Source organism: Garra rufa, chromosome 8, assembly GCF_049309525.1.
Source record: "Garra rufa chromosome 8, GarRuf1.0, whole genome shotgun sequence".
Classification (NCBI taxonomy): domain Eukaryota; kingdom Metazoa; phylum Chordata; class Actinopteri; order Cypriniformes; family Cyprinidae; genus Garra; species Garra rufa.
In genome coordinates, this window is record NC_133368.1 from 10,747,238 (window position 1) to 10,759,560 (window position 12,323).

Below are 12,323 nucleotides of genomic sequence, written 5' to 3' on the forward strand. Positions count from 1 at the left end.
TCTGTCTGCTTCTGTGCCTTTGTCCAGTTGGAATTTTCACTCCAGAATGGCGGCCGCGCTACCAAAACAGCAACAGAGTTTCGCCTCTTGGTATTCTATACTCTTTGGCCAGACTGTATTGGATGGCGTGACCGCAGTGCGGAACTGGAACGGACTGCTAACGCGTCCTGTGTGAAACAAAGTTCTTTGGTGAAAGCAAAATGAGTCCGTGCTGCTTCTGCACCGCATACGTAACGCACACGGACTGCATACGCACTGCAGACGGAGAGTATGTGTGAAACAGGCGTCACCGAGCAGAGCCATAGAGAGAGGGAGAGTTGCGACAACTCCACTCCAATGGACCAGTTTTTTTTTTGTTTTTTTTTTGTTTTACAGCAATGGCGGGTCGTGGAGAGGCTCAATTGTTCCTGAAAGTTGAAATGGTTCCTAATTAAAGCTATGGTCTACAATTTCAAAGATTGTTCATTATTAATAACCTCGTTTAGATGCTGGTTATGGTTCTACAGTACAATCCTAATAATATAAAGAGCAAAAAGAATGAAAAAAATCCATTCACTCTATTGGGTGTACACCCGCAGAGAAATTGACCAATGTAAGCTGTCCGGTGTTCTGAAATATTCGGTGTCTGAGATTTTCTGTGACACTGGGCGGAGCTAACATGAATATTCATGAGTTTCCCGTTCATGAGTTTCGTCTTAAAGTTGCACTCAAATATTAGTGCTCCTGATTAAAAAAAAATACAGCTTTCTGTAAGGTAATTTAATTTCAGTTTCGAGCTAATATATGTACATATTTATTGTGCACAGACATTTATTAATTACAGAAATCCAGTTTATTGTTAGAATATGCATCATGCGTCATTTACCTATCGGTTTTACATTTGAGTGTGTTTTAAAAGTTGTACAGAATATACTTATGCATTTGATTTGGCATAATAAAGTTTGATTTGTGATCATGTACGACATATCAAAAATTAACGACGATCATCAACGACAGAAATATCACAGCGGAAACTTTATTTTGCCATCAAAGATGCATTTACCAGTAATCAACCGTTTTACAGACTCTCAAAGTAAAACATCAGCACAAAACAAAATGACTTAAATATACTGCGCTTTTTACAATGGCGTTTTAGTGCCACATGAAAAAAAAAATCAAAAGATTACGAGATTAATATGTCGATAATATAGTCGAAATATTATGAGAATAAAGAGGAAATATTACGATAATAATGTCAAAATATTACAAGAATAAAGTCAAAATATTATTTAATTTAATAAAAAATGTGGGGAATAAAAGATTGGACGCCACAGACATTTTTGCGGAGCAGGTGAATTTTCACAAAGAATTTGATAAGAATTGTCAAAGATTTTGAAAGATGAGGCGTTTATATTAGAAATGTTTTATATTACAAACAACGAATGCAATTGAAGCATACTGTCCACGTGAGTACGACACAAGGTATTATTTCTTTAAATAATCCCACATACACTGCAAAAAAAATATATATATATATATGTTTTTCTTACTTTTTTGTGTCTTGTTTATTTGCTTACCCCAATGGCAGATTATTTTGCTTTTTCTAAGCAAAAACTTAATTTCGACTTGTTCTTACTAAAAACAAGACAAATTTTTTTTTTACAATTTATTTTAAACATTGGCTGAAAACAAGACAAAGTCTAAGTAAGAAAAGCATTTTTTGTAGTGTATATATTTGTAGTGTATTAAAAATAGTCAAATAAGAGAGCTAGCGCCCCCCAAAGGAATGTCCATTGGGTGTATGAGCTGAATAAAAAGTTGGTCCTGTTCAGTCTGTTAATAAATATCATATATTTTTGATATTAAGCTGTTTTCGCAAGTCAGTAAAACGTACTCGGTTACTTACGTAACCTCGGTTCTCTCTAGAGAGGGAACGAGTACTGCCTAAGTATCTTACGCTCTGGGAAAATCCTTTTCTGCGAGATATTGAAGCCAAAAATTATCCTTAATTTTGAAATAATGTAAAGCGCGTTGCAGCAGCATACAGACATAGGCGAAACAGCTTGCGCGCCTATTGGCTGCTCTGCGGCAACTGCAGCAGCCTATTAGAGCGAGGCCTGACGCGACGCCAGATCCAATGGGGGCATTTCGCGCCCTTTGCGTCGCTTCGCGCACTTTTCGTAGCTTCCCGCCTAAAAGGGCGTGGTCTAGACCTATAAATATCGCTCATAGGCAGCTATTATCTGGTTTTTCATCATCAAAGCAACCAGAGCGTGCGCATGCACGGCAAGATACGCAGTACTCGTTCCCTCTCTAGAGAGAACCGAGGATACGTAAGTAACCGAGTACGTTCTCTTACGAGAGGGAACGAGTACTGCGTAAGTATCTTACGCTAGGGGACCCAGTGTAAAACGCCGTGCATGCTGAGATCTGACACCAAAGACCCAAGGGCGAAAGCCCGGGGTTCATACAGTTCATAATCACCTATAGAACTCACAGGGAGTCCGGGGAAGAGGGAGGGGCAACGCCGCACTCTTCCACATAGTGCAGCGTCACTCAGACGCTAAGTAAACGTACATACAGGGCGGGGTTACGGCCTGAGCTGACGTAAGAATAAGGGTCTTCACACAGTTTGCTCAGACACATCTTGTGCTATCACTTTCACTGTCGACCCTAGAGCTGTGCTCAGTAGACGCAGCATTCCGAGCTGATAACATCAGGTCAGACAACACTGAACATCTAGACTGACAGCAATCTGGCCTGTAAGGCGGGAACCTCCAGGTTGTAAAACCTTATAAATGTAGACGGAGAGGCCCAGCCCGCCGCCGTACAAATATCTTGCAAGGCAATCCCACTCGACCACGCCCACGATGAGGCCACGCCCCTCGTGGAATGTGCTCTGACACCTAGCGGGCACTGCATGCCCTTGGAAGCATATGCCAACGCAATAGCATCAACTATCCATCTGGATAAGCTCTGTTTCGACGCGGCCAGTCCCTTGGGACGCCCGTAAAACGAAACAAAAAGCTGCTCTGTCTGTCTAAAAGCAGACGAGCGAGACACGTAAGCTCGTAATGCCCTGACTGGGCATAGGAGGCTCGCGTCCGTTTCCTCATCATTGACCGGTAGGGCTGACAGCGCGATGACCTGTGCCCTAAACGGTGTGTTGAGTGATTTTGGAACGTAACCATGTTTGTGTTTGAGTATGACTTTAGAGTCATTAGGTCCAAATTCCATGCACGTCGCGCTCACAGAGAGTGCGTGCAAATCCCCTATGCGCTTCACTGAAGCGAGAGCCAGCAGAAACACGGTCTTAAGAGACAGGTATTTCAAATCAATCGTCTGCAGAGGCTCGAATGGTCCACCTTTCATGGCCTCTAGTACCACAGAAAGGTCCCATACGGGGACTGTGGGAGGTATGGGGGGATTTAGTCTTCTAGCTCCCTTCAGGAAGCGAATAACTAAATCGTTCCTTCCTATTGACTGACCTAGCGTTGTGCTCGAGAACGCTGTTATGGTCGCCACATAGACTTTGAGCGTGGACGGGGTTCTGCCCTTGTCCAGCAGCTCTTGTAGAAAGGAAAGCACCTCCATCACACCACAGTTAGTGGGTGACGAGCCGCGAGCTGCGCACCAGCCCGAAAACACTGACCATTTTGAGGAATAGAGCCGTCTCGTAGACGGGGCTCTAGCCTGCGTGATCGTGTTTAATACTCCTTTAGGGAGTTCATCATATATTCGCTGGTGGCCCAGACATGAAGGGACCACAGCTCTGGGTGAGGATGCCAAATCGAGCCGCTGGCCTGAGAGAGAAGGACTCTCCTCACTGGTATCGGCCACGGGACAGTGCTCGTCAGCTGCATCAGCGCTGGGAACCAGGGCTGGTTTTCCCAAAACGGCGTTATCAGCAGTATTGAACATCCTTTTTCCCTGACCCCCTCTATCACCTGAGGTAGGAGAGAGACGGGGGGGAAAGCATAGAGATGACGGCGGGGCCATTCGTGGGCCAGCGCGTCTCTGCTTTTTGAGTAAAATTCCAGACAGTGAGCGTTGTTCGGAGACGCAAACAGGTCTACTTCCGCTCTGCCGAATTTCTTCCACAGTAGTTGTACTGTCTGTGGGTGTAGAGACCATTCGCCTGCTGGAACATTGTTCCTGGACAGTCTGTCTGGCCCTATGTTTAGAAGCCCCGGCACATGCGCTGCTTTCAGCGAGCGCAGGTTGCGCTGAGCCCATACCAGGAGGCGTTCTGCAAGTCTGTATAGGTTTTTGGACCTGAGACCGCCCTGGCGATTTATATAGGAAACCACTGACATGTTGTCCGAGCGGACTAATACATGGTTTCCTTTTATTTGGGGACAGAAGCGCATCAGCGCGTTCTGTACTGCCAACATTTCGAGGCAGTTGATATGCAGGAGCTTTTCCCGTTCTGACCACTGGCCAAAAGACGTCCTGCCCTCGAGCAGAGCCCCCCATCCCGAGGTGGACGCGTCCGTAGACACCACTTTTATTCTCGAGGAAGTCCCCAGGCTTACACCTAACTGGTACCAGTCGATTGCTCTCCACGGATTCAGGGCTGTGACACATTACTGATTGACCGTGATACGAAGCCGACCGGGCGCCCACGCTTGACGCGGGACGCGCGCTTTCAGCCAGAACTGCAGTGGGCGCATACATAGCAGACCCAGCTGCAGAACTGATGACGCTGAGGCCATGAGACCCAGCATTTTCTGAAAATTTTATTTTATTTTTTTTTCTTTATTTATTTTTTTTTTTTTGAGCGGGACAGACGCGCCGCAGCGGAACGAGCCCGCTGTGCGCTGAATGTCTGCTGCGCGCTGTGGTGACAGCCGCGCTATCATTGACAGCGAGTCCAATTCTGTGCCCAGGAAGGAAGTTTTCTGACTGGGGGACAGTGAGCTCTTCGCCCAATTGACTCTGAGACCCAAATTCTCGAGGTGATCGAGTAACATGGTCGTATGCTGTACAAGCACTGAGCGAGACTGCGCTAGAATCAGCCAATCGTCCAAATAGTTCAGTATGCGCACGCCTTTCAGTCTGAGAGGAACGAGCGCTGAGTCCATGCACTTCGTAATGTACGGGGTGCCTGGGACAAACCGAACGGCAGGACTGTGTACTGATATGCCTGGCCCTCGAAGGCGAGTCTCAAAAATCGCCTGTGACGTGACGCTATCTGTATTTGAAAATACGCGTCTTTCAGATCCACTGACACGAACCAGTCTCCTTGGCGAACTTGCGCGAGGATTTTTCTGGTCGTGAGCATCCTGAACCGACGCTTCACCAACGCTTTGTTCAGTTGCCTTAGATCTAATATGGGTCTGTGACCCCCGTCTTTTTTCGGTACCAGGAAATATCTGCTGTACAGCCCCCCTTCGCTTTGAGCTTGAGAAAGGGGCTCTATGACCCCTTTGCTCAATAGTTTCGCCACTTCGGCTCGAAGCAGGTGTGCTGCTTCTGTCTGCATTGTGGTCTCGACGCGCGCTGTATAGCGGCGCGGGCGTCGGTGAAACTGTAGCGAATAGCCTCCTTTTATAATGTCCAGCACCCATTTCGAGACCCCTGGAAGCTTTCCCAATGCGTTTGCATGAATAGCTAGAGGCTGAATACGAAGCGCGCTCCGTTCTTTCATTAACGGAGTGGTTTCGGTATGCTGTGGCACCAGAGACGTGCTCGTGACATTCGGGGCGTGGGGCACGCTGATAGCGGGAACTATTATGTCTGTGTGTGTATGTGGTTGTGTGGCAACAGGCACATTTAACACACTGCAAACACCGTTCGCCTGCATACACGTTAGTTTCGTTTGTACAGAAACCTTTTGACGTGCATAATGTGATGTCTGTGGGCACTGTTAAGTGGACACGTTTACCACATGTGAAGCGCAATCGATCTGAGCCGATTTTATGCTGTGCTTGTGTGTAGAGATGAGCACTGCTAGTGGGCATTCTTACACATGAAACACCATCGGCCATGGCCGGTTGTGAAGCGCAATCGATCTGTGTCGATTTTATGTGCGCTGTGCTTGTGTGTAGAGATGAGCACTGCTAGTGGGCATTCTTACACGTGAAACACCATCGGCCGTGGCCGGTTGTGAAGCGCAATCGATCTGTGTCGATTTTATGTGCGCTGTGCTTGTGTGTAACGTTAGAGATGAGCACTGGTTAGTGGGCATTCTTACGACACATGAAACACCATCGGCCGTGGCCGGGACACCAGACAATACACTTTATTGGGGGTTTATCTGTGTAGCCGTGGGAACGACTTTTGTGTGCAGGCAAACGGGCGACGGAGCCGGTTTGTTGGCTGCAGAAAACACTGGAACAGTCACATTTCCTGGAACTGGACAAGCGAATAACTTTGGTGGGGGTCCGGCAACAGCGGGACTTGTACACCGTCGTTTTCCCAGTTGTGCTAGGACGATTTCGGAGGCTCAGGTTTCAACTCAATCCTGGGCCGCGGGCCGCGTCTGGCGGGGCGGCGGCCAGACGAGAAAAACGTCAGAAAGCGTTAACCACGGGTGCCTCTCAGCAACGGTGAGAGACCATGTTACGCAGCGCTGACGCGGCTAGGCGGCGGCGAAAGCGCGGCGAAGCAGGTTTGACGTCTGACGGCAAGCTTTAGAGGGGAGGGCCGACTTAGCACGCCGTCCAGCGGAGGGCAGACATAAGTGGGCTGCTATCGCCTCTTCTGAGCAGCATGCGCGTTCCCGCTTTGGCGGGAAACGGAAATCAGAATCAGAAACCTCTTCCTCCTTCATGGCCCCCCTCGTCAGCGGCGTCGATGGAAGCGGTGGCAGACAGCGGCCGCTTTACGTCCGGAACAGAGGCTGACGAGGTCGATGAAGCAGGCGGGCGAACCGGCGAGCTTTGTCGGCTGGGGGAAGTGTCCGGGGCCCGCTGGGCACGGCGCTTTTTACGGCGCTACACCGCGGCGGGCGGGGGAGCAGTCTCAGTGAAGAAGGCAAGGCAAGTCCTCAGAGTCACCATTGGCATCTGCACGAGCCGTATGAAGGCATCTTTAAAAAGACGTTTTGCTCTTTTTAGAGAAACAGTGTGTATCGCAGCGGCGACACACACTGTAGATTATAAAGGATATAGGCGCCGGAAAGCGCAGCAGGAAGGCACGGAAGGCGGCGTGGCCAGCAGCTTCGGTGGCTCGTCCCGCTGAGATGCTTGCAGTCAAACGGCGGCTTCTTATCCGGCTCCAGCGATGCGTGTGCTTCGCTTGAAGGATGAAAAATCAGATAATAGCTGCCTATGAGCGATATTTATAGGTCTAGACCACGCCCTTTTAGGCGGGAAGCTACGAAAAGGGCGCGAAGCGACGCAAAGGGCGCGAAATGCCCCCATTGGATCTGGCGTCGCGTCAGGCCTCGCTCTAATAGGCTGCTGCAGTTGCCGCAGAGCAGCCAATAGGCGCGCAAGCTGTTTCGCCTATGTCTGTATGCTGCTGCAACGCGCTTTACATTATTTCAAAATTAAGGATAATTTTTGGCTTCAATATCTCGCAGAAAAGGATTTTCCCCGAGCGTAAGATACTTACGCAGTATTCGTTCCCTCTCGTAAGAGAACTGGCTCTTCCTCATCCCAGTAAAATGATGCGGCCGCTCGGAGGCATCAATCCGGGCCTTTACATGCGCAAAATAGGGTACTCTCAATATATTATAACTTTAATTTGTACAATTTAAATTCTCGAAACATTTCGACTTTATTCTCGTAATATTCCATCTTTATTATCGTAATATTTCGACTTTATTTTTGTAGTAGGACTTTATTCTCGTAGTATTTCGACTTTATTCTCGTAAAATTCCATCTTTATTCTCGTAATATTCCATCTTTATTCTCGTAATATTTTGACTTTATTCTCGTAGTATTTCGACTTTATTCTCGTAGTATTTCGACTTCATTCTCATAGTACTTTTTCTTTATTCTCGAAATATTACGACCTTAATCTCGTAATCTTTTTTTTACGTGGCACTAAAACGCTGTCCTATAAATGCCTGTTGTATTAGTTAGAACATGTCCTTAAATTAAATCATAATAAATTATATTAAATCAAACTTACAGGCACAGCACAGAATCTAAAAATGAAATCAACAATCTAAAGGAATAAAAAAAAACATCTCATGAACACTTGATCGTGGAACATACAACACTATACACTCTTTATTCATTTTTCAGTTATTTATTTAACGCACATACTTCCATTCAAATGTCTTTGCTATTTTTGCACATTGTCTGTCTTGTATACTTGTATATTGTTCTTTTTATAATATGTATCGTCTTGTCACTTTCATTCTGTAGCACTGTGGAGCTTCTGTCACTAAAACAAATTCCTAGTGTGTGTTAACATACCTGGCAATAAAGCTCATTCTGATTCTGATTCTGAAAACTAAAGTTAGTTCGACGATGAAATCAAATTAATTTATGTTAACGAAAACAGTTTATATGGTCCAAGGAGCACTAAAAATTTTAGTGGCGCTTTAACATGAAACATGAAACTCATGAATATTCATGTTAGCTCCGCCCAGTGTCACAGAAAATCTCAGGCACCGAATATTTCAGAACACCTGCCGGACAGCTTACATTGGTTAACTGCTCTCATCCAATCCCCTACTCCACTCGCGTCTCCACCCCGCCCCCTCCTGCGACATGAAATTTCGCACGAAATTAGGCAGCATCAACTCAGCAATGGAGAAAAACCAACAAACAGACAGCAGCAAGCGGCCCCTGCTCGCCCCAAACGTCAAGGTTGGAAGAAAGAGAAAGTCAATTGAGGAAAGAGCAGAGATTTAAAAAAAAATGTGAAAAACGCCGGACTCAAAGCCGAATCAATATAGGGTCCACCATTGCCCGTTGGTGGAAGCTTCAGAGAAACCTTGGACTTAAAACCGACGCTGACATGGCTGACTTTTTGTTTAGCAGGTAACTTAAGCATTTATTTATACTTTTATGGTGTGGTGTATTACATAAATAGCTTTTTATCAGTCTGACAACATGATCATGCAGACGCATTGGAATGTTAGCCGTTCAGCATCGCCTATCGCGGGTCAAAGTAATTATATTTCTTGAAGTGCTTGACTATTTCAGTATGCCTAACGTTAGCGGTTTTCTGTCCGAGCCGATAGAACATTGCATGTGTTGCTAATCTTGCGTGTGCGTGAACTCAAACGTGTGCCTCTGAGCTATTTTGTTAGGACAATGGTGACATTGCATTGTTGATGAAGCAGCTACGTTCAAGTGTCGAAAGTTAACTTTACATATGAATGTGTCATTAGCGAGGTCATTAGATTGAAGTGACTAAGCAATCCGACATCGCACATGTACGTCTCTGTTCCATGTTTACTCCTGCTTGACTGAGTGACGTTGTTCAGGTCGTTTCCCGGTGGGAGGGATCAGGTAGCACAGAGGGGAGGGGTGTGCGTGTGGAGGGGCGGGATGAGTTTTTTAAAAATTCAGGCTTTCTCGACTGATTTTCAACATCGTAGACTACAGCTTTAAGGATTTTAAACGGGATTTTTGCTGGTGTGGAGCTATTTAATATTTCTGGATTTCTTGCAATGGATGCTGATTGACCTAAGTGAGAATGAAAATTTTAAAATAGGCAAGCAATTATTATTTCAGATTCATGCTAGGCTAAATTAAATATATATACCACTACTATATTATAGCAGTAATTACTGTAAACCTGTACTTTATTACTGTTTTTTACACATAAACGTCTTAGCTACTATAGAACTACTGTGTTGAAGGATCAGTGATGCCACAGCACTGAACACTGCTGCAAAGATCATCTGTGCCGCTCTCCCCTCCATCCTGGACATTTTCCATGCACGATGCTCCAGCAAGGCCTCCAGCATCGTGAAGGACCCCACCTATCCCTCCCACAATCTCTTCCATCTCCTGCCATCTCCTGCCATTAGGAAGAAGTTACCGGAGTATCAAAACTCGCTCTGTCAAATTGCTCAACAGCTTATTCCCCCAGGCAGTGTGAGCCCTTAACTCCAATTTTCATTTTCCCCTCTGAAGCCATGAAAACCTCAGCCTCCTCGTTACCCACTGCACTGATTGCTGCACACATCTGTTCCACATTTACTCACATGCATTTAAGCCACAGACACGCACACTTCCGGCGCGAAGTGTTCCATCTAGTCATTATTTCCGAGCGTTTCTTTCCGTGTTTGTTTTCTCTGTGTTTGATTCCTGGACTCCTCCCCGTGTTTTGATTCTCGCTGCCAGCCCCGACCTTCTGCCTGTGTTTGACTACTCTTTGGATTATCCTCGTTGTTGTTGTTTGCCGGTGATTGACCCTGTCTGTGTACCACGCCTTCTTAATAAAGCCTGCACTTGGATCCGAACGTCAGTCTCCAGACCTCCTTTGTTACACATTTCTCCTGTTATTCTCCTTCTCTGTCCTGCTTTCAGAACAAGTACCACCTGAAGTAAAATGTGCCAGTATGATTACATCACATTTTGTTAATGTACTCTAGATTGCTCCTGGTGACTATATCCAGTTTTTTTATGAAGACTTCAGATGACCAACACCTGTAAAGAGATGACGCCAACCCTTGAGAGGACTTTAGATGAAGCAGACTCTGAATAAACATACAAAACTGCTAAATTTTCCTTGCATTGTAATCAGTATGATCACATCATGCTTTAGTTTGTTCATTGTTTCTGATAACATGATGCTACTTAACTGTGTGATTTGTATAGCCTAATTTCAGAACATTTCTGCAATATGAACATTACTTTAAAACAGATACACTTGTTAGCAGAACTCTTATTTGTAATGTAGATAAATTAATTTTCTGTAAAGCTGCTAGAAACAATGTGTATACTAAAACTTTTCTCCTCTTCAGGGCCCGTATTCACAAAACATCTTAAGGCTAAAAGTAGCTCCTAACTTGATGATTTAGGAGAAAATCTTAAAAATAATCGGCATGTCCTAAATTTAGGACTCCTAAATTTTTGCTCTAAGAGTATTTCACAAAGCATTTTAGCACTAAAACTAGCTCCTAAAGCTGTGGAATGTAGTGAAGAGGACAAACTATCCAAAATTGGCTATTGCTGGTAATCTGCCTCAGAATGTAAACTTTTTATAAATGCACTGCATTTATTTGCACACATAGGAACGCATTTTTTTTTTTTTTTTTTTTGCTTTTGGAGGTTATCTCCAAATTTGTCCTTTTGAAAGGTCATTGTCCGAAATTTTCTTTGGGTAAAAAAATTGGGTTGCGTCAATCACGTTTACATATTTACATACGGATCGGGTTTGATTTTCGGCATTTTTTTTTTGCATCCGTAGCAAGCATTTTGAGAAGTGTTTTGACAGTTTAGAACCACTATACAAGCGAACGCCAAAATCCAGAATTGCATCTGACAAGTTCATCTACTTGGTCTTGCAGCACAAAGCAATGTAAAGTTCCTTAAACACTTGAATTCACAGAAATTAGTGGTCTTCTTTATAATATGGCTCCAGTAATTCTGGCAAAGCATCAAAGTTTACATTCTTAAGTAAACTTTAAATTGCTGAGATAATCCTGGAGATCCTTTGAGAAGGTGCACACAAAAAGTATTCTCTCCTTCCTCGCTATATCTGATAACTCGATGGCAGTAGAGTGAGGTATAGCCCCAGAATGATTGGCTGGTGTTACTCAAATGGGTTAACCAATCAGTGGTTGTATTTCATTTTGATTGGTCATTTGTGTACGTTTCATGAGCCAATTGGTGACCATGTTGTGAATATAAAAGAGGGAAGTGTTTGGCTGCTCGGGATACATCATCCTGGGTACCGCCCCTTTGTGACATGTGGCGCTTTGAGGGCTAGCAGTTGAGTCATCCTCCTGTATTCTGTGCACCAGCCGTTGGCTGGGTTTTCAGTCATGGACGTGTAAGTAGCTGTAATTTGGTGTGGTGAGCGACCATGTGCATTGCAACATCTCACAGTTTTCTCGGTTTGATTGCACGTCCCAGGGGTTTCCAATTATTTTAATTGAAGCCTAACAAACATCAAGCAACGTGACTAAACTGCTGCTCTGTTTTGTCCTTTTTTATCATAGTTTTAAAAGTGTTGTCTGGAGCTCACCTTGGTCCATTTTTATTATTTTTGTTTTGATTGCGCTGTCTGTGCACTATTTTTTTTTTTTTTTTTTTTTTAATTGTTTAAATAAAGTGATTTGTTTATATTTGTGTTTACATCTCAATGCTCACCCTGCCTTTGGCAACGAACCTGTGTGCCCTTGCATAGTGTTATTCCCGGTGTATGCCGGGTGGCGTAGTCGACAAATAGTTAAATTGGTTTTCTATTGGTAAGCTTTGTACACC